The sequence below is a fragment of the Neofelis nebulosa genome, chromosome 7, assembly GCF_028018385.1.
Source record: "Neofelis nebulosa isolate mNeoNeb1 chromosome 7, mNeoNeb1.pri, whole genome shotgun sequence".
NCBI classification, from domain to species: domain Eukaryota; kingdom Metazoa; phylum Chordata; class Mammalia; order Carnivora; family Felidae; genus Neofelis; species Neofelis nebulosa.
In genome coordinates, this window is record NC_080788.1 from 35,968,442 (window position 1) to 35,994,147 (window position 25,706).

The 25,706-nt window shown below is 54.1% G+C and overlaps 3 long non-coding RNA genes across 3 annotated transcripts; 2 read left to right on the top strand and 1 right to left on the bottom strand.

The window, feature by feature from the left end:
- Positions 1-875: 875 nt before the first annotated feature.
- On the top strand, positions 876-1,887 carry LOC131516330 (uncharacterized). The gene is made up of 2 exons (XR_009263990.1): positions 876-1,256; positions 1,556-1,887. It is a non-coding gene; the product is annotated as an uncharacterized LOC131516330 (long non-coding RNA).
- An 11,835-nt stretch (positions 1,888-13,722) lies between these two features.
- Positions 13,723-16,433, top strand: LOC131516331 (uncharacterized). The gene is made up of 3 exons (XR_009263991.1): positions 13,723-14,390; positions 14,809-14,942; positions 15,517-16,433. It is a non-coding gene; the product is annotated as an uncharacterized LOC131516331 (long non-coding RNA).
- A 4,050-nt stretch (positions 16,434-20,483) lies between these two features.
- On the bottom strand, positions 20,484-25,426 carry LOC131516332 (uncharacterized). Its single transcript, XR_009263992.1, has 3 exons — positions 25,146-25,426; positions 22,687-22,815; positions 20,484-20,895 (listed from the first exon to the last, which is right to left on the bottom strand). It is a non-coding gene; the product is annotated as an uncharacterized LOC131516332 (long non-coding RNA).
- Positions 25,427-25,706: the final 280 nt, after the last annotated feature.

A 25,706-nucleotide genomic window follows, 5' to 3' on the forward strand; every position in this document is an offset into this window, starting at 1 on the left:
GTGTGGACTCCCTCTCCTACGTCTCCCGGGGGCGGGGGTGGGGGGGGGGTGGGGGGGACCTTTCAACTTCACAGGGCCACCCTTACCGTGGAGGAATGGGCTGATAATGGAGGAATTTCAGGCATCTGGGAGCCAAACTTATACGCGGTATCTGGCCTTCCCAGCTCCAGCAGACCAGGGATTTGACATGGCTGGGAGACTGGAGACTTATCTGTACCTAAAGGCGAAGAGAAGGCATGCCTTCCTGGCAGCCTGTAGGTCTGGTTCCTTCCTTCTCAGCTTGTGGAAAACTTGCTAGGACTGGGGTCAGCAGGGCTCTGCTCTGGCCCTCAGTGGAGTTTGATGGCTTAGGTAGAGCGGAGAGGTCCCAGGCATTCCAAGAACCACATCCTCTCCCCACCGCGGGCTGGCTCCCCGTGCTGGCAGTTGGCCAAAGAGCAGGCACCTTGGTCACTAACATCGGTTGGCAAGTGTCGCAACACAGTGCTGATCAGTAAGTCCGGAGAGCAAACCTGCTTGCACACGCTTTGCATAGAACGACTCGCGTAACCCTCACAGTGCGACCCAGGAGGGAGGAACCCTCGTTATTTCCACTCTACAGAGGAGGAAACTGAGGCGGCGGCGCCCCCGCTCAGGCAGAGCTTAGAAACGAAACAAAGGCGGTAGGAGAGACAAAGCTGTTGGTCGTTTTCCCAGCCCGGTTAAAAACCGTCCATCGGTTCATTCCGCAAATGCTGTTACCAGGCCCGGGGTGCCGACATCACAGAAGGACCCGGAGGGCTGGACACCGATTGTTGCCAACGTCACGACAAAGGACCTGTGAGAAACGGGACTGTGGGAGCCCAGAGTAATGGGGAAGTCTGAGAAGTCTTCCTGGAGGAGGCGACATCAGGCAGAGAAGAGGCATTTTCTGAAGCGAGGATTGCAGGTGCGAGGGCCCCGTGTGGGTAGGAGAGTCATGTCATTTGTGCGAGAGGCAACAAGAGGTAGAGAGTGGCAGGTGTCACAGAGAAAGGGCAAGGGGCTTAGGTTTGGGATTACAGTAAGACCAAGGGAACCTTTAAAGCCTATCTCACAGCAAGAGGCCTTGAGAAGGTGAGGGTTCTAAGTTCTTTCAGTCAAAATTCTTAAAAGGTTCAAGGCTCAAACGGCACGAAATGCATGTAGCGAAAAGATTCCTTCAACCCAGTCCAGCTACCCAGGTCCCTTCCTCCAAGTCAACCAACCTCACGAGCTTCCCAAATGCCCTTCCGGAGGTATGTTACCCTACGCTTATATAAACTGCTCTTTCTCGCTCCCTCTCTCGCTCTCTTCATCTCTCTTTACATTTTTTAGCCCCAAAGAGAGCACCCTCTTGACGCATCTCTTCACCTGCATTCTTCTCACTTTCAAAACGCGCCTCGGCAATCTCCTCTATTTTCGCAGAGCTGTGTTGGGCCGCACGGTCAGGAAGCGTTGCGTTTTATTTTACCAGCCCCTATGGATGGACATTGGGTGTTTTTTTCTGATCTTTAGCCCTTACGATAAACGTTGCAGTAAATTACCTTATACGCAGGTAATATTCTCTGCGTGCAAATACATCTACAGAAAAAGAATGGCCAGCAGTAGAATCATTGAGGCAAAGGATATATGAGCCTTCAACTAGTCCCTGGAATTCTCCGGGTTTTGCCATCAAAAAGAAATCTGGAAAATGGAGAATGCCGACTGATCTCCGAGCCATAAATAAAATCATACAACCTTGAGACGCTACACCATTAGATTGATTAACACACTTGCTTAGCTGACTTTGTGCACAGAGTCTTCAGCAATTATCCTAATAAAAAGAAGCTTCATTCTGGAGTTGGGGCCTCATTCCGACTCGAGTATGAGGACCTTCACTTAACTGCCCTTTGTTTGCCGTCTCATCTTTTGTGACTCTGGCCATACTCCCTGCAACAGATACATACGTTTTATTTGCATCGAAAGATGTTTATTAAAGTTTAAAACTTTTAACGACAAAAAGGAAAGTACACAGCTCAGTGAGTTTCGCATGTGTATACGCCCACATGAGCACCACCCAGATCAGGGTATAGGTTACTGCAGAATTTACTGCCCTGTCTTGGTCGATCTCACTCGCTAAGGCAATTTACTAACCTGACCTCTGTCACACGGATTGGCTTCATAAAGAATGCGGTCTTGTGCCATGTCCGTTGGTCGTAGGACTAAGAATGAAATCGGTGTGCACATTCTGAATGTCGGTGCATATGGCCAAGGTGCCCCACGCTGTGAGGGACTGACTTGTTATGCACGTAAATGCACCTCTTAGCACGGTGCCCGGCACACCATCAACGCTCAAAACCTCGTCAACCCAACTCCAGGAATCACAGGAAAATGCTTTGTGAGTCCGAGAGCCCCCCTCTGAGCAAGAGATTGTGATTTTGGTAATGTGCCTCCCTGGAAGGATCGGGGAAGAGCCAGGAGGGGTCAGGAAACCCGTTTCCACCCCCCTCCCCACCCCCAGGGAAACCTCCATAACTAATAGTAATAACCCTTCTGGTCCTGTAGTTCTGGCCTTTCGAAAGCACTTTGACAAGCACTAGTGGTTCGCAGCCTGGCTCACATTAGGATACTCTGGGGAACTTTCCAGAAATACCAATGCCAGGGCCCCACCCCCACAATTCTTATTTAATTCTTCTGGGGTGGAGCACAGCCATGAGTATTTTGTAAGCTCCCCAGACCATTCTAGTGTGAAGCTGGGGCCAGGGATCATCGAGGACGCTGTTTCGGGTCACGCTATGGAAGGGGAGAAATTGATGAGGCTTGGGGGCGGGGAGGGGGAGGAGTTATAAAACAGTATTAAAGTATTACAATAGTGCCTCCGGCCAGCTCAGGAACAGTGCCAGAGCTAGGGTATGGATAAGGAAATGGGCTGGGAGAGGGGAATGCCCCCATGGTCACCCAGCCACTCGGTGGCAGGTGCTAGATCCAAACTACAGGGCCTCCCACTACAGACGCAGCACGCACGCGTACGCCTGCCTCCAGCTTCTGACCCCCATGATGCCTAGACAAAAAGCCTAGAAGAAAATACACCAAGATGTTAACGGTTGGCATCTTTGGCTGATGTGATAATAGGTCACGTTTCCTTCCACATACTTTCCTGCCCTTTTTTAAGTTTTTATCAGTGAGCATGTATCATGCTTATCATCACAAACAAGTAAAAGTCCTTTCAAGTTGTGGAAGTAAAGAGCATTGCCATTTTCTGGAGGGGCAAATTGAGTCCAAAGGCGTCCAAAGGGAGCAGGTGACAGATTTGGGGCCACACCTATCCCCCGAGGCCCATGCAGGGCTTGAGACATCTCAGAGCGGGGACAAGTGTGATCTCTACCTAGAGGATGGGGCTCTGGAAAGGTGGGAGGAAATACCCCCAAATAAAAGTTGCTGCCTTTAAAAAACTCAATGTTATATGCTCCTGTAAAATAGCTAGGAAATTTTTAAAAATGAAAATAAGGCTAAGTCCCCAATCTTGCCACCCAGATTAAACAGTGGGGAAATGTGTGTGTGTGTGTGGGGGGGGTTATTCTTTTGGACAAGTCTCTCTCCATAAATACTCATATAGATCCGAATAAGCATAATTTTCCACCAATGGATCACGTCTCTTTGCAACCTTTTTTGTAAATTCAAAAACACGTCCTATATATGTCAGTGAATACGTATACACATCAACCTTGGAATGGCTGCATCGTATTACATAAAGTGCCATAAAACATTTTGCCATTCTCCTGGCGATGAACATATTTCTGCGTTCTAACCACATTTTGTTTTTGTGTTGGAAAATGAACATTCTAATATATTCTATGAAAAACTCTGGAGTAAAGTTTTTTTATTTGGTTTGTTTTGTTCTTGTAGAGGGAACAGTGGCTGCATTTGGGTTTACGGATGTATGTGTGTATACATGTGGGTCTTTATGGATTGAATTGATTTAAATAATTTCATTTATTTTTTAAAAATTTTTTAAGGCTTATTTATTTTTGAGAGGCAGAGACAGAGCGTGAGCAGGGGAGGGGCAGAGAGAGACGGAGACACGGAATCTGAAGCAGGCTCCAGGTTCTGAGCTGTCAGCACAGGGCCTGATGCAGGGATCGAACTTGTGAATGGTGAGATCGTGACCTGAGCCGAAATCGGACGCTTAACCAACTGAGCCACCCAGGCGCCCCTAAATAATGTAATTTAAAGAGTATTAACCCCATAGACATCTTATCAAACTCGCTCTCTCTCTTGCTCTCTCTCTCTCTCTCTCTCTCTCTCTCTCACATACACACACACACACACACACACACACACACACTCCGCAGCCAATCTCATTCTCCCTGCACGGAAGACGCTGGGGCGGTAATGGAATCGCATGTCCAGAGGCAAGCATAATTGAATGGCTGAGGGCATTAAGTCCTTGATTAAACTGGTTGTTCATTTGAAGGGACAATTAACCCAGCTAATATTCCAGGCCAGCCCAGTGGGTCTGCCCCCATCAAAGGACATATTGAACAGACAATAAAGTGGCTGCATCACCTTTATGGAGGAGAGTAGGGCTCTGGAGTCTTTTACCCAAAGCCTGCTGCCCAGGTCAGGCTGGGGCCATGGACACTTCAAACCAAGGAGACGCCAAGTATAGCCAGCCTGCTTGGGGTTGCACGAGCTTGAGTTAGTGAATGGAAGAAGATGTTTCTTCTAGGGAAGTTTTCTCTCCCAGAATTAATGACGTCCCGCCCTGCTTGTCTTCGTCACATTCACATGTGATGCTCGGAGCTTCAGCAGCCATCTTGTGACCATGTGGAAACCTCACTGGTCTGGCCCACCTCTGGGCCTTCTGCTGTGCCACAGCTTTCCTACTGTTTAAGTCGAGTTGGGGTGTCTTATTTTAAGCAGCAGGAAGCATCCTGACTGAGGAAGAGTAGAGGTGAAGAAAGGAGGAGAGAGGGAAGAATCTTCCTCCCCTTTCCCTTCCATTGCCCAGTGTCAATCCCAGCGTAAGGTCTCCCCCAGAGCACACATGTTCCCAGTTGCCTGGATCCTACAAGGTTGAATCCAATGGCTGTACCAGTTCTGCCCCTAGGGGTCTGGTCACAGAGGTGACTGGGTTGTAGGATGCACGGAAAGGGAGCCCAGGCCTGGCCCCAGTGAGCTTCTTAGGTCAGACAGGGCCAGAGTAATGACTGGCCGGCCACCAAGGTTGACCAGGGATCAATCCCACGGGCTGGCAGAGACCAAGAGTGGGCAGGAGTAGAAGTAGGTGGGTGGCTTGGGGGGCAATCCAAACCCCTGAAGGAGCAAGAAGAAATAACTACCATTATGGAAGCATGTCTTCAAACGAGGTGCGACGCTGTGTGTTTGCATGGATTGCCGATATCTTCATGATACCTATGACGTAGATGCCATCACCCCATTTCCAGATATGGGAACTGGGGCTCAGAGGGGGTAAGTGGCTCTTCCAAAGGCACACACCGAACAGGATGGAGGCAGATTACGATTCGAGACTGTACACCTCCAACGGCCTTAACCACCTTCCGTCAACCCATGCGTCCATACGTACAGCAGGCCATCATTCATTCTCCCACCCATTCTACAAACATGGTCCGATCCCCTGTCCTGTGCCAGGCATTATGCCAGATGCCAGGAAAAGAGCCGTGACAGTCACGGACCCTGCTTTCTCAGGGTCCTAAGAGGACAGAGGCTCCTTCGGCTGAGAGCTGAGGACCACATTCAAGCTCGAGGTTAGTAGCCTCCTCACACCATCTAGGCAGGAGTCATGAAGGCATCTCCTCAATTCCGACACCCTCGGGAGCTCTCTGAGCCTCGAAATCACAAATCTTGCATCGAGTTTGAGTCTTGGGCCTGTGTGACCTTGAGAAGGCGACCTCTCCATCTAGGCCCTCAGATTTCTCATCCACAGAGCTGGGATCCAACTGTCCTGTGTACGTTTTGGGTGTTGGGAACATAAACGGAAATTCTGATTGTAGAGGGCTTTGCAAACTCCAGTGCTGTAGGCAAATATCAAGCCGTAAATCCAGCTCTCCATGTTTTTGTTTTACTTTTTTTTAATGTTTATTTTTGAGAGAGACAAGAGAGTGAGCAGGAGAGGGACAAAGAGGGAGAGAGGGAGACACAGAATCCAAAGCAGGCTCCAGGCTCTGAGCCGTCAGCCCAGAGCCGGATGCGGGGCCCGAACTCACGAACCATGAGATCGTGACCTGAGCCGAAGTCGGACCAACTGAGCCACTCAGGCACCCCCCCGTTCTCCACGTTTTAAGGAGTGATGTGTCGTGATGTTGATGTGATCAGGTCTCAGGTAACGAGAACCTTTAAAAGCTTATTTGCCTTGTGTCGTAGACTTGTCCTGGCACACGCCATTGGAGGACTCCCCCGGAGCCTCAAGTGTGCCTATGTGATAACCCCCCCACGACAGTCATAAGGGGAGGGGGCTGAGGCCCATGTCACTAAGCGTGGGCAAGGTTACATGGAAACTCGGATGCCAGCACTCTTGTCCAGAGCCCTGCCCCAACTCTGCTGGCTACTGGCCGTGCTGGAGGGGGACTGTGTTGGGTCAGACGTTCTTTGTGGTTCTGCTCGCCAGGAGGTGGTCAGAAATGGGTACACTTTCTTCTAGGTGTAGAGGAGAGCAAGCTCTGGCGTAGAGCAGCTTGCCAAACGAGGGGCAAAGCAGAACTTTCGCCGCCTGACTCATGGCGGTGAGCCTGGGGTGGGGGTCGACGAGGAGGCGGAAGCAATGTTAGATTTCTGGAAGGGGGGTTTCCAGTTTTTAGAGAATCTATAGACTCCTAAGATGACGCACCCCATATTTAAAGGTTGCAAATACCAATTTCATAATAAGGTGGAGGCTGGCTTTCACTGATCTCTATTAAAGGCATTTACAAATGATTTATCGATTAAAAGGAATAGAAAAGAAAATCACCCACCCCCCAAAACCTCACTATGATTTATCTGATGCTAAGGTTTAGGATATCCTGAGCAAGAGCTGTGGCTTAAAAAATGCAGAAATAAATTTTGCAATACCAAGGAATCAATACACTACACTCAGACGGAGGCACAAGGTAATGTGTAGAAAGAGCTCTGGAGGTCATAGATGTCTAAGAAGCTGTGTATCTGTGTGTATATGTGTGGATGGGTACATATATGCATGCGTTGTACGTGTATCTGTGTATATGAGCGTGTAGGTATGTGCGTGTGTTGTATATGTGTGTGTCTGTGAGTATGTACACGTATGTGTGTTTTATGTAAGTGAACGTGTCCGTGTATGTATAGCCGAGTGTGTGTGTGTGTGTGTGTGTGCGTGCGTGCGTGTGACCTTGGACATGTCCCCTCTGTGTCTAGCCTGCAGTCCCCCCAATGAGAAAACGAGAAGTACAGCGGCACCTGGGTGGCTCAGTCGGTTCAGCGTCCGACTTGACTTCCGCTCAGGTCATGATCTCACAGTTCATGAGTTCGAGCCCCATGATGGGCTCTGGGCTGACAGCGTGGAGCCTGCTTGGGAGTCTCTGTCTCCTACTCTCTCTGCCCCTCCCCATTCGCATTCTCCCTCTCTCTCTCTCTCGCTCTGTCTCTCACCTTGGGTGCATCACAGAATCACCAGGGATGGGGGGGTGCATTTAGCAGTAATGGTGGCCAGCCCTTCAGCAAGTGAATCAGAATCTCTGAGCACAAGGACAGCCCCCAGCACTGCCCATGTCCCCCGATGATTCGAATGTCAACAATCCCAGTTGAGCACGCCTCCCTGGTGGCCGGAGAACATCCAGGCACTCTGGACAGTCTGCTGGTCTCACAGAGACCCAGTTAGGTTTTCAGCCATCACTCTGCTCCCGAGCTTTCTGTCGACCTTGGAAACTACAGATTTCAGGACCACCCTGGAGTTTCTGATTCCAGAGGTCTGGCTTGGACCCGGAAATCTTCACTTAAACTAGCTCGTAGGCCCCTGATGGTGACGCAGGGGGTCCTTGGTCGTTCTCCAGCCCAGCAGCGGGAGGCTTCAGGGGCAGGGCTGCGTAGCAATGGTGGGGTGCCCCAGGGCCTGTGAACAGGATGCTTTAGAATAAAACGCTGTTGAGGGGCGCCTGGGTGGCTCTGTCCATTAAGCGTCTGACTCGAACTCAGGTCATGATCTCCCAGTTTGTGAGTTCGAGCCCCGCGTCAGGCTCTGTGCTGACAGCTCAGAGCCTGGAGCCTGCTTTGTAGCCTGTGCCTCCTCCTCTCTCTGCCCCTCCCCTGCTCATGCTCTGTCTCTGTCTCTCCATAAGAAATAAACGTTACAAAAATGTAATAAAAAGAATAAAACGTCGTCGATGGCAGGAAACCCTAACTCCCACTGCTCTCGCCTCCTCAACTCTCAGACGTCCTTAAAAAAAACCAGTCTGACTTGCTCCTTCCTTCCTTCAGTGGCTCTGATGATGAGACGCTGACCCCTAAATCCCTGGCCCTGCCCAGGGCCTCTCCTCGAGCCCGCTTGGGTGGCTGTGGGGCCCGTTGTCCCCGAGGCTCACTGTTAACGGCCCCCCGACCTGGCTGAGCTAAACCTCCCGCCCGCCTCTCCGAGCCCTCCTGACCCCAGATGGGTCCGGGTCCCCAATTTCTCCCGCCCACAAGTCCCCAAGCCCCAGGATGAAGCCCAGATCCCCCCCAGACCACGTCCCTCGGGAGGGCAGGCCCGTGTTGCTGGCACTCGCCACTCTTACCTGGCATCCTCTTGTCTACCCCGGGCCAGCCATGTAATAAGGGCTCAATAAATATTTACAGAATGAATAAATGACACAGCGCAAACACACACTTCCTCGGTCTCGATGATTCTCACCCCCAATAGGTTTTCCAGCCGCGCTGAGTGAGCGGGCGGGGGAATGCATAACTGAGGATGAAAAGAACGCCAGCCACCCCCGGCACGTGTGTACGCGTATGTGCACCTGCATGTGTGCGTGCGCGTGTGTGTACGCATATGCGCGTGTGCGTGTGCGTGCGCGTGCGCGAGCGCGTATGGTAGCCAGAGGCTGCATTTGGGTCGCGCTCGGAGGCAGCTTGACGCGCGGCCTTTTTCCAGCGATCACGCGGCGGCTCCTGGAGTCTGGTTTTTTCCTCCGTGGAACAGGGCCCTCCCCCAGGGGCCTGCGGGGCGTGGCAGCGCTCAGGGCCAGACTGCCCGTGGGAAAGGGGACAGGGGACGTCTCGGTTTCGGTTTGACCACTGTAGCTTGGGGGTAGTAGAAAGAGCAGAGCTCTGAGTCTGCTCCGGGTTCAAGTCCAGGCTCTGCCTTTTCCTCGCCAACGTCGTGACCTTGGACCAGTCCCTCCTTGTCCTCTTTGGCCCGGTGGGAATAACACCGATGACCCAGCCAGCTGGGGAGGGGCGGGGGCGGGGACTGGCAGGACCAGCTGCTGAGGCCATGGGGTTTGGCTCTCACCTTTTTAAAGGGAATCTTTCTTCAGGGGCGCCTGGGTGGCTCAGTCGGTTGAGCGACCGACTTTGGCTCCCGTCATGATCTCACGGTTTGTGAGTTCGAGCCCCGCCTTGGGCTCTGTGCTGACAGCTCGGAGCCTGGAGCCTGTTTCCGAATCTGTGTCTCCCTCTCTCTCTGCCCCTCCCCCGCTCATGCTGTGTCTCTCTCTGTCTCAGAAATAAATAAACATTAATTTTTTTTTTTTTTTAAAGGGAATCTTTCTTCAAACATCTGTCTCCTCCTCCTGATCTTCCAGCAATGCCCGGCACAGGGCAAGGCATACAGCTAGCGCTTAATAAAATCTCGTCGGCTTGATTTAGCCCCTAGCCCAGAGGCTGGCACAGAGTAGGCACTCAGTAGCTCCCTTTCCCTCCTTGTGGCAGCGCTGGCCCGGGACTCAGAGGCCCGGCATCACAGCCCGGCTGTGCGTGTGCACGCGTGTGCCTGCGTCCCGTCCCCCTGACCTTGAGCAAGCACATACCCTTTTTCCGGGCCTCGGCCTCTTCTCAGGTCAAAGGAGGGGGCCGAGCCCATGCTGCTCCCGTGTTAAGTTCTGCCTTGGTTGAAACCAACCTGCCCAGGAATGGTGTGGGCCCGGCTGGGGTGCCCCGGGGAGGCTGGTGCGGACTGAGGGCTGGCTATCAGCCCCAAGCTGGGCGTGTTCCTGTAGGAAGGGGAGCCGTGTGCCTTTCTTACCAGCTGATAATAGAAAGCTGCTCCTTCAGTTGACTCGTTCCCTTCTTTCGCCCTAAGCTATGAGGAGTAGATTGGATGAAAATTATCAAGCCTCCTCATCTAGAATAAATATTCTTGAAATGGAGCAAGTTATAAATAAGCAAGCAGCAATATCGTGTGTTATGAATATATAATTTCCATCTTTAATAGCTGACTAGGCCCCAGGGACTGTCTGAAAATGGCCTGTCTGGTCCTGATATTTGATGTGTGTGTGTGTGTGTGTGTGTTTTTAAAGGCCCCCAAACTTTTGTTTCTTAACCCTTGGAGAGTTAAGTCTCAGAGAAATAATGAGAGTTGAAAGTCACGGCGAGCCCAGGTACCAAGGGCAGGTAGTTTCTTTTCGAGAAATTCTAGAGCATGCAAAGGCTCTCACAGCATCAGAGTGAAGGCTGGGAGGGGCGGCTGAGTTTGACTTCTCCTAAGCCCTCATTTTACAGAATTAGAGTGGAGGCCCAGAGAGGCAAAGAGACTGGCCCGAGGTCACACAGCGATGAGCCATATCCCAGAAGCCCTAGAATGCAGGCCTGTCCATTTCCCCAGGCTACTGGGTGGCTCTCTCTCCTAAGAGGCTGCCTTCACAGGTGAAGGGAGAGCCTCGGGACCCCCCCCCAGTTCTGCAGTCAGGGCTCTCCCCACACTAGGGCTGTGGGGTCTCACCGATTGGCCCCTCCACCTCCTGGCTCTGCTCAACAAGCTGGTTGGATTCTCTCAGCCTATCGATGTCCTCATCTGTCGAATGGGTATGGAGACGGTTGCCAAGGACTAAATGGGATCATGGGTGGAAAGTGACCATCTCACTTTCCAAGGAGAATGAGTCTTCTCCAGAGCCCCACATCCGCCCCTCTGGCCCCCAACAGCGCTCAGCAGAGGGCTGAGTGCCAGACAGCAGATATCAGGCGTCGACTGACTATGTGTTACATTCAGAAATGCATTGACTCATTTAATCCTTAGCATAACACTGTAAGGTGGGCATTGTTAGCCCCATTTTAAAGATGAGCAGGGGCACCCGGGTGGCTCAATCGGTTAAGCGTCTGACTCGAACCTAGGTCATGATCTCGCCATTCCCGAGTTCGAGCCCCGCGTCGGGCTCCGTCCTGCCAGCCCAGAGCCTGGAGTCTGTTTCCGATTCTTTGTCTCCCTCTCTCTCTCATTCTCTCTCTCTCTCTCTCTCTCTCTCTCTCTGCCCCCGCCCCCCCCGCTCACGCTCCGTCTCTCTCAAAAGTAAATACATATTTAAAAAAAAATTAAAGATGAGCAAAAGAAGGTTTGCTGAGACGATTAGGAAACTTGCCCAAAGTAATGCGGCCAGGCGCCGTGGGGCTACAGCCTGATGCAAAACCCCTTGTCACTTCTCTCTTCTTCCTTCCTGCAAGATGGCCCGCTTTTCCCAGGATCAGGGTAAAACTGGAAAGCCAATGAATTCAGCAGCAAGTTCCCCGATGGTGGGAACAGGGGCGGCGAGGGGGGAGATATTAATGCTTGTGCAGCGTGTGTGTTAAAATGTAAATGTCCTCTCCTGTGGGTCTCGAGGTACGCTCCTAATTACGAGCCAGCGTCTGAAGTTCTGATCTTGATGGCATTCGCTTTAATGGCTTTATTTTTTTTTTAAGCTGTTTAATTACTAATCAGTGCTGCCTTGCAAGCTAATGTGAGATGCACGCTTTGCATATGAGGACAAGGGCCTTCCTCGGGGTTGGGGGGAGGCGAACAGCTGAGAAGCCTGCCAGGGGCCATTCGCTAGGCCAGCTGGCCTCTTTCCCCTTTGAGGGGTCCCCCATCCCCGGTCCCCAGACTTCTCTGCTCTTTGACCCTTAGCTCTGAAATCACAGAATCTCATCCCCTCTGGGAGGAACCTCAGCAGTATGCTAGCCTGGTCCCACCCCACCTCCCCCGTCACCAAAGGGGAAACTGAGGCCCCAAGTGGGTTGCGATGACCAGACTTGGTAGGGCTCCTTTCTCACTTGCTAATTGATTTCTAGCACATATACTCATTTGCATTCCCAATTTCAACAGTCAAAAACTTTCCAATGCTAAAACCTCATTTTCTGAAGCTAATTTAGGTGTCATTTTCATTAATAGCTTGGCAACAATCACGCAGCAGAAATTTCTTCCAGGTCAGAGTGAGAGCCTGGGCCAGGGACTCAGGGTATCTGATAAAGCCTGCTGTGTGTCTGGACAAGCTGAGTCACCTCTGGTCTGCAGTGTCCCTCCACGATCCGACGGGGGGGGGGGGGATTGAGTTATCTCAGTGTTTTTCCAAACACTAGTCTAGAAACCGCTCTGTAAAACAGAACATGCCACAAGACATAAATATTTGTCATTCAGAGCCGACAAAGTTTTTTTTTTTGAAAGGTTACAGTGTCTACTGAGCTTGGGCCATGCCTAATGCAAGTTAATCAAATTGTTGCTTTTGTTTCCTTCTGTGTTTGTCAACGTGTATATGCTATGTGCGTTTCCTATTCTAACCCAGCGCCTGGTGGCTTTCTAAGGGATTATCTTTTCAGGGCATATATGTTAGTCCCTTTGGAGCACACAGGTTCCCGGGAGCATGATATGGGAAACCCTGGTGGGGACAGGTCCCAGGTCTCTTCTGCCCTCACTCTACGGGTCTCCTGGGACCCCAGGAGACAAGGAATAAAGGAGACAGCTCTCGAGACATCCCCTTCGCCGTCAGACTCGGACCAGTCGCTTCCCCCCAAACATCACCAGGCTCTGATTCAGGGACACCCTCAGGCTTTGCACCCAGGGTCCGTCTCCAGGCCTTGATTTTGCCGCTCTTGGCCAGGAGACGTGGGTTGGCCGTACCAAAGCTCTCCTTGCCCTGCCTCGCGGCCCTGGACAACTTTGGGTCCCCCTCGGCCCATCCTTCTCTTCACATGCTTTTCCCCAGTCCTGCCCGTCACGGGAGCCTCGTTGAGAGGTACAGCCTCAGTGCCCTGGCATGAGCCGAGGCTTGAAGTCAGAGTCAGATTCGGGTCCTGTGTCTGCAGTTTCCTCGTTATATGGCGCTGGTCCAATGGCTGAACTTTTCTAACCGGGAAACGAGAAGCGATCGTGGTCCCGACCACTCGGTTTGGGGGCGCGGAATAAAAGGGCCCGACCTCTTGCCTTAGCCTGAGCTTCCTAGAAAGCAAAGCCTGGGGCAAAGGCTTGCGTGCTACCGCTGTTTTAAGGAGTACAGCTCCAGAGACGCCATGTGAGGGAAATGATAAGCAAAGCTGGAGAGAGAGAGAACGAGAGAGAGAATGTTGGTCGCCCATGCTGTCAAACGTGGCTGATGCGTCGATCTCACGAACATGGCTCTCAGAAGGCCGGATGGTGGCCGCGCCATAGGATTGCCCAGGAAGAGGAAGGACGAAGAATGCACCGGAGGCTCCCGCAGCCATGGCTCAAAGGGGTCCCCGTGGTCTGTTTGTTCCTCCCGCTTCCTCAAGCACGGGTATGGGTGCCGCATGGGTCTTCTATTTCAGGCCTCGACAGAAGAGCCCCCGCAGCAAGAATGGGGCTTGCGTGCCTGGGCCCGAGACATGACTGACAGTGCTTCGGGCTCGTGCCCGCCTTCGCTTATCAGAGTCACACAGCGTGGGCCACTGCGGCGGAATGAGGCAGGAGCAAGTGTCCCAAACCCCAGAGACCGGCGAGGTCAGGTGGATCCCAAGTGGCATGTGAGAAAAGCGTCCGCCTGTGCGTCTACCCCCTGTACCGCAGATCTGCTCTGCCCCGCCCCTCGGTCCTGCCCCCCTAGCAACATCTGGGGCCCCAGCTTCTTCTGAAAACAGAAGGTTCTCAGCTGTGCTCCGGCGGGAGGCCGCGATGGGTCACAGAGTCTCCTTCCGACCTCTGGGGAAACTGAAGGCAAAAAGGTTGGTGAAAAAAGGCTTAAGGAAAGCAGTGATGGCTGGTCCCGAGGCCCCAGTGGGGTGACCCAACGCTTCGAAGCCCCACGACTCTGCCTCCGCGTCCCCTCGTCCTCAAGCAGCAGCTTGGCTGATCTGAGTTCCTTACCGGGTGGGGCGATCCGGACCACCATGCCCTAAGGGATCGGCGCCCTTAGTTTGCCATGTCTTTATTGAGTTGCTTTGTGGCTGCCACTGCTCATTCACAGATCCTTTTCATCAGGCCAAGGGCCACCAAGATCCCCCCAGAGGGGTCCTGCCTTCAATGGCGGCAGCACCTAATCCGGGTGAGTTGCCCCCCGCCGGGACGGTGATTGCTGTCCTTGCTTGCTAGTCTACTGATATGATCAACCTAAAGAGATGGGGGTGGGGCTGGGGGTGCCACAGCTTTAAGTCCACCGGGATCACGGTGCCACCTGCAAGGAGTGTGAGCCCCACGATGGAGGTGTCAGCTGCCTGGGGACCACGGCCCCTCACCTCACAGATCCTAAGTTTTGTGGGGACAGGGGGGCGTAAATTCTGCCTGAGGACCCCCGGGGGTGACGGTGATGGCAGACGAGCCCTTGTCGCCAAGGGCCATTTATTGCTTTTGGGGCTAGGCCCTTAGACCACATTCTAAAGGACAATAGTCCAACCCCACAGGGGATTGTCCGCAAGCTGGCACTTCAGTGCCACCTTTAACAGGCCCTTTCACCCTTGTAACAGGTCCTGCTTCTGGGCGATGGGGACGCAATAAACCGGGGGATCCCATGGCCCTGCGCTCACTGTCATACCTCTTTTACCCCAGCCATATGATGGGCCACTTGATGGGAGCCACTGGCATGTGGGAAACTGTGTAGGTAGGTAAGGTGTTCTATCCAGTGATGCCTTCGTATTGAGCGTAGGAAGGAAAACCCCACATGCGGTAAGAGCAGATCGCTTTTCTCTCAGGGATAGGAGGAAGGCTCTACTGCGATCCCTAGATCCCTCTAGTGCGACCCCCAGAAGTGGTGGGGTCGTCTTCTGCAGGGAGGGTTGTACGTTGGGGGTTCAGAGACGACAGTTGCTTTTGGCAGACCGGGCACTTTATAGCAGCAGTAATGAGATGAGCCTTGGTGAGAGGGGTTCCTTGCTGCTGGGGCGATCCATGGCTCCCTTCCTGGCCACCATGGCTGATGAGGTGGGGACAGAAGCTAATGGACACCCGCAGGATGAGTTGTCCTGCCCTCCTGATTGGTAAATGCCTCCCCAGCAGTGGGCGTTGACGTGAGCCCCCAAGACCTGCCCGCTGCGTGCCTGTTCTTAAGTCCATGCGTGTACTGTGCCTTTCCTTTAGTCTCTTATTCCTTCCAGATCTTCCCATTTTCTTCCTTCCAAGCCCTTGACCACCCAACAAGCCGTTTCCCACTGCCTCTGTGTACATGCTTTCTCCAGGTCACCTTTCCTCGCGGCTCTGTCCACCGGGAGAATGTCCTTCCACCGCTGTCCCCTCAAGCCACGTGGATTGGGACCGTCGCCCAGCACAGTCTGTTTTCGACAGACGACGAGGCTTCATGTTGACCGATCTATGAACCAGGCCTGAGTTGGCTCCTGAGTGATCACGGAGGATCCCTGCCCCGTGAAGTGCGTCGAGAGGAATCAGTGCAACAGTCTGGACCACCCGTTTGTGTAATTTACTCGTCCTCCTGGACGTGATTGGCCTCGATCCTGAACGTTCTATCTTCCTCATCAGTAAACTACCCAACCTGAGGACTTGGCGCATGTGATAACTCGCGGCTCGTGATGGGCGGGTCTGGTCCCCCAGTGACTCAGTGTCCCATGCCAATTCCGGGTGGTGTCCAGAGCAAGAGTTCCCCGCCATGAGATTGATGGCCTTTCCCTGGAACCTTGAGGGTACATCCTGCAACTTTTCAGTGAGTGCTTGCCACGCACTTCCGCAGCCTTGTCTGCTGTGGAGACGTCTAGCAGAGGTCCTTCTGGGTCAGATGGGTCCAGCGGTGGGCGGTTCCAACCACAGCCTGGACGTGCTCCGGAGCCCTGTCTCGATCTCAGAAAGCCAGCTTGCTTTAGTCATGTGCAACTTACGAGATCTAAGAGGGTAGTAGCTTTGATTTTTATTAATGTTTTAATTAATTGTTTGAATAAACAAGGCATTCAAATAATTCCAAAATTAAAATGTAAAAAAGGCATATAGTCAACAACCTCTCCCCTCCCCCTGATTTTCTTTCTAGCGGAGACCAACTGTGTTTACTTGCTTGTGAATTACTCTAGAGATAAATACATGTGTGTGTGCGTGCGTGTGTGTGTGTGTGTGTGTGTGTGTATCTTCCAACCTCCCACCATTATCTAAAACGATTGGTAGTTTATAGCTCTGTCCCTTACTGTAACTCAACAGTGTAATCCCAGGGGCACCCGGGTGGCTCAGTCAGGTAAGCATCCGCCTCTTGGTTTCGGCTCAGATCATGAGCTCACGGTTTGTGGGTTCGAGCCCCGCATCGGGCTCTGCGCTGCTGGTGCGGAGCCTGCTTGGGATTCTCTCTCTCTCCCTCTCTCCCTTCCCCACCTTCGCAAAATGAATAAATAAAAATTAAAAAAAAAACAACAGCATAATCCAGCCATTTCAGACAGCAACACACAAAGAGCTTCCTTGTCATAGTTCACAACTTCCTGGGAGGTCATTTCATGGATGTGCCAAACCATGTAAGCATCGTCCTAGGGGTGGACGTTTCGTTGTTTCCAATACTTTGTAATCACAGAGAGGATCGCAATGAATAACCCACTACACATGGAAGTACAGCTTCCCGGGAGGCGTGCCCTTGTCATTTTTAAGGATACTTTCAGATGGCTCCACTTGAAGTCTGTACTGATTCACATCCCCACGGATGATATAGAAGGGTGCCCATCTTTCCATACCACCTCTCTGAGTGCGTTTTAATTTTTGCCAATCCGATCAGCAGAAAGTGTCATTTTCGTGCACTTTCATTTGCTTGTAGGTTATTTTACGAAACTTTGGTGGGTTTATGCCTCGTGTCACCGGCCAGTTTTGAAGGGACTTGGGCTCTCGTAGACTCCGTGTCGTAAGCCTTGATACCTAATCACAGAAATGAAGGAAGGGAGCAAGCACCAGGCCTAGCCTGTTTCTGGCCCTCTCGCTAGTTCCAAGCACTGTGTCTGGCGCCTAGTAAATGCTCAATAAACACTTCTTAAAGATGGGCTGGATCAAGCAGGCCTGGGGCCTGGGACTCTGAATGCAGTAAACTTACTGCTGAAAGGTCAAGAGGCAGAATTTGAGTCATGGTGGCCTTTATGGGTCATGAAGAAGCCACAAGCTGTGAGGAAGGACTGAGGAAGCTCTGAACGAGCAGAGGAAGCCGGACAGCAGAGAGGGAAGCCAGAAGTGCCCAGAAGTGAATTTCTTCATGTGGTCCCAGGAAACAAAAAGTGAGAGTAGTTTCTGTTACCAACGGCTTCCCAGTTGGGTCTCGTGATTCCTGGAAATGAATTCAGATTTCGGTCCTTAGATTTCCACCTGACCCTTGCGTGACCTGACAACAAGCGTTTCTCTGCTGGAGACTTCCTGGATTGAGGGTCTGCTTCTTGCCCATCAAAACATGGATCCCATGTTACAAATGTGGAATCTGAGACTCTGAGGGGTGGAGTCCAAGTTCTCTGCCTGCCACGTCAGCTGGCTCCGTGAAGTTGGAAGCTTGGACCAATCCATGTGGGAAGTAGTCAGTACGTATTTGGCCATCGCTTGATTGGTTGATTGGTTTCTCAGTGGCTTGATTTGAAGGAACAATAGATTTTGTAGCAGAATGTATTTTTCAAAATGGCAGCAATAGTAACTCCTGTCCCCCGTGCTCTTTGGCAATGCAACTTTGACCTTGCCACTTTCCACTTCCTTATCAAGAAATGGACTCGAATTCATGTTTCTGGAAAGAACTGGGCTCTGATTCATGTTTCTGGAGTCTGGGCTGGGCTTCATAACTCCCTTAGAACCAACACAATGCTTGAAGCTTTTGCTTTGTCTCTTGGAACACTTGACCTTAAGATGCTCTCCCTCTCAGAACCCAGCATCCATGCTTCGAGAAGCCCTATCCACCTGGAGGGCCCACATGGGGGTGCTCTGCTGATCAGCCGGGCTGAGCCCAGACTTTGAGATATCCGGCCCAGGTACCAGACAGGTGAGTGAAGAATCCTCCGGAAGATTCCATCCCCCAGCAGTTCAGGCTACCCCCAGTGCATTCAGACCTTCCCTGCTGAGGCCCCTGACATGTCAGAACAGACACAAGCCATCCCCACTGTGTCCTTTCCAAACTCCTGACTTCCAGAAGCTATGAGCTTAATAAATCAGGCTTTATTTTACCCCACTAAGTTTTGGGGTGATTTGTTACTCGATAGGTAACTGAAATTGCTCACTGGAACAGATTTTCTTTCCCCTAAAATTGTGACTTCACTTCTTATTCACGTCCGGCTGAGGGGTAACAGATAAGTTCTAAATCCAGTGAATATTTCCCTGACTTGAGTCCATACACAAAGGCAGAGTTTTCCAAGACTGGGACTGGCTATAAAAAGAAGTTTCCTTGACTTTAAGCCCGAGAGAGCTTTGTCCTTCAAAGTTGGTGAAAAGAGGTCTTCCTGATACATGAAGGAATGACATCTGTTTCTTGGGTTAAACGCACACACACACACACACACACACACTCTAGCCTGGCTTCCTGTGCAGACAATGTAGGCTCAGTTTCTCAGTTTTCCGGGAAATAGTTATCCGGTTAGGAAATTCTCCAGTCAAGAAAGCCCAATCTGGCCATTTTGCTCCGGGGAGGGAGCTCTGGCGCAGGAGTGGGCCAAAGAGTCATCTTTTCCGGCAAGCGTCCTCGGGAAAAGCTGGCACCCCCAAGGAGCCCCCCAGTATGCACACTGCCGTCCCGCATATACCGCAAGCTCCCGCCCGGCGTGCTGCTTTTGCAAACTGTGAAGAGCTCTCCAAATGCACAGCTGTTAGCCTGGACGCTGGCCCTCGAGTGAGCAGGCTTGGGAAGGGAGGCGACTGCGACATCCCAGGGAACGTGGATTTCCCCGGCGTCTTGGCGTGGCTGAGGGGAGCGTCCCACATGGGGCTCCCTAGCTGTGCTCGGGACCGTGCGGTTGGCACAGAGGTCTGTCTTACTGCCTTCGCTGGCGCCTTCATCGACCAACAAAGTCCTATTTCCATCTCACTAGCGCCAACCTGAAGCTCAGAGGGGCTGAAGACTGTACGAAAGGACACACAGCTGTTGGGGGAGGGGGGTGGTAGGAGCAGGGGCTGAGACCCGGGTCCCTCTACGCCTCGTCCTCGGGTGGCCCTTGCACGGCGCCTGGGGTCACTGCTCCTTCCGTCTGCGGAGCACTTGACTGCCGGCAGGTGCTTTCATAGGCAACATGTCAGCGGAGCGGCAGGACCCGTTCCCTATCTGCACGTTATAGACCAAGAATCTGCGGTTCAAGTGAATTGCCCTCGGTCCTGTGATGGAACAAGTGGCAAAGCCAGGCTCTGAGCAGGGTCTCGCCCTCAACACAGGGCAGCATCACTAAAACGCGTTCATGTGCCTCTCTTCTTTCTCGGCCTGCCTCCTGGAACACTCAGGAGGCCGGGCGGGGAGGCCAGCGGCCTTTGAGCAGCGACGTCCCTGCAGTTATTCAACCTTTATTAAGTAGCCACAGCATGTAAGACACTGTCTAGCCCGTCGTGACGGCGACTGACGTGATATTAAAGGGCAGCCGTGACCTGGGCACCGAAGGGCTTGGCACGCTGACGTCAGGTCTCCTGCTGGGCCCCTCTGGCTCTTCCCAGGCCCCGGGACACCCCACCTGCACCCCCACATTGGAGGGCTGATGTCCCAGGTGCAGCCACAGGAGAGCAGGAACCCTGGAGGCTGCTGTGTGATTAAACTCTCTGTTGTGAGAAAGTGACACTGTGGTCTGATTCATACCAGTAAATATGTGATTTACATTTAATTCTGAGTAACCTTTCTGGGCTCGGCGAGGTGTGAAGGAATCTGATGGCTCCGTGGAAGAGGAGACGATTCATATTCATTAAGACCTCTGCATCAGCCAGCTGAAGGGTGACAGGCCCCAGCCCGCCCTCCTCCCTCTCGCCCTGCAGGGTCAGAGCTCCCGGGAGGCCAACAGCCGGACAGGCTGCCACTTGGGGTGGGGAGGTGGGGGGGTAGGGGGGAGTAGTGGAGAGGGCCAGAGGCGCCGAGGGAAATCGGGAGGAAAATACACAGCAGGTCCACAAGTGATTCTGCACAGGCCGACATTGCTGCATTAGCTGTATTGATCTCTCGAGGGCAGGGGAGGGGTATCGATTGAGGAGGGTGGCGGGTCTCCGAGCCCCCCCCCGGCCCCGCACCCCCCGCCCCGGCCCATCTCCTTTGTACATATTTGCAGGGGACTGTTCAGTCATCTCTGGTTCATACAGGCCTGGGGCGGAGAGGGAGAAATGCCAAAGAAAGAAGGTCCCCTGGCCCCTCGGGGCGTTTGTTTGGGTCTCGACTACCTGAGTTGGGATCACGGCGGGTGCCTGTGGTCTGCTACGCTTGAGATGGCCCAAGGAGTGCTCTGAGGGGAAGAACTATACCTTCTCCCATGGACAGGCTGTCCGGACGCTCTCAGACCCTCAGTTTGTCTGTCCTCTTAGTGGGAATATCTGCCATGACGAACAGCAATTCTGATGTCTGCTGACGGGGCAGGAGGTGGGGCGGGCGGCGAGGAGCTCTCACTGAATCCTTCTGACAGCTTTCTGAAGAAGCCTTCGCGTCCGCGACCAGTCTGTAGATGAGAACACCCATCATGATTATGATTCCAGACGACGGGCCCCACTGGATAACACGCAGACAGGAGTGAGGTGACTGGGGGCCGCGGCCTGTTCAAGAGGGGATGCTTACTCCCCGAGGGACAGAGTGAGGCAGGGAGGGTGCTCCGGGAGGACTCCCCGGGGCAATGGCCACTGAGCTGGGAGCTGAAGGTGGATGGAGCACCCAGCAGCTGAGAGACGGGGAGAGTGTCCCGGCTGCCCCGGGAGAAAGGATAGGTGGGATGTCATGGGGAGCGAGTGGCCCCCAAGGGCGGGCAGTGTCTCTGTGCTTCAGGACGGCGGACAGGCACGCCTGTTAGTGACTCTGAACTTACTCCTGAGGAGGACAGGGACCTATTGAAAGCTGTCGAGCAGGAGAGTGTTAGAATCAAGTAGGCTTTTTAAAAGCTGGCTCCAGCTATGGGGAGCGAACGTGGAGGGCGAGAGACCCCCGTGAGGCGGCCGGGCCATCACCAAAGGAGGGCAGGGGTGGGAGAGCCGACTGGGCAAGGAAAGGGTCCGAGGTGACTGGCTGCTCTGGGCGTAAAGTTGGGGGGTGGGGGCAGCCTCCAGGCTGATTTCTGGTGTTTGTGACTGGCCCAGCCTGGTTTGGACAGAAGGATGACGGGCTCCACTTTGGACCCTTCCGAGGTGCCTGCTGACTGCTGCGGGGTGGGGGGCAGTGCAATGCCGACCTGAGGGGCAGGAGGGAAGTCGGGGCTGGCGATCATGACGTGGGGAAGCCGTCAGCTCAGGGAAGGCACGGGAAGACGCCGGTGTAGGCGAGGGGGGCCGCCAGGGAGAGTGGACGTCTGAGCAACACAGGGGGCTGCCAGTGGCCGGGGGAGGCCGGGAGACTGCGTTGTCTAGCAGCCAAGGCCAGAAAGTGTGTCAGGAAGAGGAAGTGGTCAGCGATGCCGGGCCCCCTCCACAGACCACGTGGGATATGAAGTTAAAAGTGTCCATTAGATTTAGCAACCAGGAGGTCAGAGGTGGCCGAGCGGGGCCAGCCTCGGGGGCCTGGGGGCCCAGAGCCAGACTGAGGGAGGTGGGTGGGGAGGAAGTGGGAAGTACTTAAGACAGACACCCCAGTTAAGAGGCTTGGCTGCGGAGAGGCCAGCGATGGGGCAATAGCTGGACGGGGCCAGCAGGTCAAGAAAGGGATGTTTTCAAGGCAGAAAAGGCATAGCTCATTGAAATGCTGGTGGCCAGGAGCCAGGAGGGAGGGAGAGAGGTGGGGAGCACAGCAGATAAGGGGCTCGGGGGTTGAGCAGGTGTCTGAGGGGGTGGAGGTCTGGAAGGGGCAGGGGAACCAAGGTGGTGAGAACAGGGAGGAGGCAGGGAGGGCAGAAGGGAAGGAGGAAGGGGTGTGGACGCCAGCCGTCTGCAGGGTGGTGCACATGCTGTGGTGCAGGGGGAGGAGGAACGGGGTGGGGGGCTGGGGGGGGAGGGGTGGAGCCGTTGTGCTCCCAGGGAGACAAACTGGGTTTTAATCTGTGCTTGGCATCCGCCACGCAAAGTGTCACGAGGTGACGGTGTAGGGGACCGGGCTCCCACACGAGTGTCGTCCCCGGGTGGCTGTCATCACCCCGGCAGGCAGGCAGGCAGGCAGGCAGGCAGAGCACTCCTCCTGCAGCCTCCCTGCCTCTCCTGTGGTCCAGACCCAGGCCCCTCTCCTCCCACAGAAGAGACGAGACGCCGGCCCGGTGGGACCAAGCCCACTGCTGTGCGCTGTGCCTTCTGGCTGTAGCCACTTCTGTTCTTACCTCCAGAGCCAGTTTCTCCGTCACGCAGGCCCCAGGTCCCCACGTCCCACTGCTCCCTCAGGAAAGAGTTGCCACGATCCACAGAGAGCACTCCAGTTAATTTTGGTCTGTTTCCTTCCACAACATATGCTGGCGAGAAGGAGGAGAGGGGGAAACTCACGCAGTTCTCATGAAAATTCTACCCTCTTGGAAAGCTTTTGGGGGGCCGGTTGGCCTCCAGAAAGACGAAAGGCAGGCAGGGCCATCGGAGAAGGTTGTGCAGGGCGTGCCCTGCTCAGAGACACCCTGACAAGTGGAACCTGAAACCAGCCCTGGGTCCGCGGGCCAAGCCCAATGCCCTGTGTGTACAGAGGCACCTCTCTCCAGTTCCCACAAAGGCATCGTAGAGGCTAGCCGAGTTCCCTAGAGAAGCTTCCTGCACCTGTCTCCAGCGAAGTGACTCCCTCGCTGGGCCACGATGACTCCCACAGACAAATGATTGTGACGAGAAGCTTCTGGCAACCTGGATATGCTGCTCTGGTGGCCAGGAAGAGAGCTGGGAATCAGGGGATTTTCATTTCACCGGTCCCATGGAAGGGCAGGGGCGGACTCCGGGTGAGGCAGGAATGGGTGCACGGAGGGTCCAGGAGGGCAGGTTCATGGCCAGGAAGGGGAAAGGTGAGCAGAAGATGGCACTGGCCAAGGGCATCCCGGGACCGGCCACCGCTCGCCTGGAAGGCTCTTGGCACATCACGTTCCCTCCCTATGCCTCAGTTTCCTCGTCTGACATCCAGAGAAAGGGAGGGCGGTGGGGGTGGGGGGGAGGAGACCAGAGCAACGACTTGAAGCTGAAGTCTCAAGAGACACAGTCAAAGCGACTGTGGCCGGGTCATTTGACACCTCAGAACTCCACGCCTTCCTCTGGTCCCCAGACGGTCATTTTTGCCTCCTCTTTTTAGCTGGCCACCCGGGTGCCCTCCCGCTCCCCGCCCGCCCGCCTCTCCTTCCTGAAGGGAACAAACCAGAATAGGACTTGTCTCTCCTTTGGGGGGGAGGGGGTTCCGTAGCAAGAGGAACAAGAAAATTATAGTATCAGCATGGAAATTACAATTGGAGGCGTCTGATTCACCAGGGAGAATGACTCCTTCCTCTTTTTTTATTTTTAGTCGCTATTATGTTGGTAAGGAGGCCTGTGCTCATTAACCTGTATGGCCAGAGCAGAGACTCTGTGAAACTGGCGGGTGAATAAACCTGTCCCCACCTGCCCCCTCCCCTCTCATCAGTTATTTATAGCCTTCCTTCCCTCTGGTGAATTAATTAACTTGTACTAATGGCCTCAGACACTGGCTCTTGTGTTTACTTGGGTGTCCCTTTGAGGCCAGGAAGAGAAGCATGCGGAGGGCCCGGGGCCGGGGAGGTCCAACCTCCCCCACGCCAGCCCTAAGCCCTCCCCCGGACCCTCCCTATCCCCCCACAGAGTAGGATCGAGGGGTCCTTGTGGACCCCCAGCTTCCCTCCCTAGAGGCTTCAGAGGTTTGGGACTGTAAAAGCCGGCCAATCTGTCCCCATTTGCAGAGTTTCACAGCGTACCAGGAAAACGAAGTCCAAAATACATCCCTTTCCTTCAGCAGGGGAGCAAGGCACCAAAACATAAGGGCTTCAGAATTCTCTGGGCCCGGAGCGGTAGGCCACTGAGTGCCGAAGTGCAAGGGACAGGGGGTGCCCTGGAGGTCTGGGGGATTCTGGGGCACGATGCGGAGCGGGGAGGGCGTCCCCATAGGGACCCGGTGAGCAAGGATGGGGAGAAGGGCTGGGACACAGCAAGGATGGGGAGAAGGGCCCAGGCTTCTACTTCACAGTTGGAGAGACTGAGGCCCAGAGAGGCAGTATCCTGTCCATTCATTCAGCCACCCCTTCCTTCATTCGACACACATTTTTCAACTTCCCGGGCGGTGGGTGAACTAGGAACCTGTTCTAGGGGAACTGGTCTGTCCCCGCGGGGGTCCTGTCCAACAGGGAGCCAGTGTGCCGCAGGGAGGACGTGTCAGCCAGGTGACATCTGGCCCGTTCCTGACAGGTTGCAGGGCTCCGGTATCACTCAGGGACTTCTTCCACCAAAGTTACTCCCGGAGGCGAGCCCACAGCCAGCACTTCAACCGTCTCCCCCATCCCCCCACTGGCACTCCCAGGGCCCCCAGACTCACACGAATCGGGTCTAAAGAGCACCTTGGCCTTGCCAACGCAACCTCCAGGCCCATTCCCCAGGTGCTCCCACCCCTGGTCCCCCGGAAGGATGCTCCCGCATCCTGTATCCCAGAGCCCCTCCCCCATCCCAGCCACACCCAAGGTTCGGACCCCAGTGCGGGCTTCTGGACAAGGACACACGCAAGGACGAGCCCTTGTCACCTCCCGCAAGCCCAAGGTCCCAGACACCCGCCATCCAGATTTACTACCCCCTGACCCCAAAGCGTGTGGCTGACCTGGCTTTTGGTCACACGGGAGGCGCACGTCTCCCGCGGGAAATGGATTTCTTGCTTCTTTTTCCGCCCTCGCCACGCTGACTCCTGGAGGAAGGGGGTGGGACTGGGACTGGGACTGGGCTGGGGCCCCACCCATGACATTGAGGAGCACTTATTCCTCGGGCCACACTGCATCGCTGCTCAGAAAGCGCTTCTGGCCAGTGAGTGCCAGGGTCCCCTGCTCCAGCGCCGGGTCCTGTGCCCCAGAAGTGGCCTCCCAGCGTGGGTTCCTGGTCCAGCCCCCTGCGCCGGCCTATAAAGGGTGTCAGGCGACTGCCCTCTCCCGACACCTTGAACAACCTTGCTGAGTATTATGATTAATCCTCATCAGCACTAGTGATAATATGAAAATTATTACAGTGAAAGCTGCCAGGCTGGCCTTGCTCTGTGCTGCCGGTTACGTGAATTGCTTAGAGGGATGTTTCCCACCTCCTGGCCCCACGCCCACCCCCCAGTCCACCGCCTTGGGACCTTCCCAAGGTCTACACTGCAGACCTTGCTTCCTCCAGCAGTCCTGTCTCC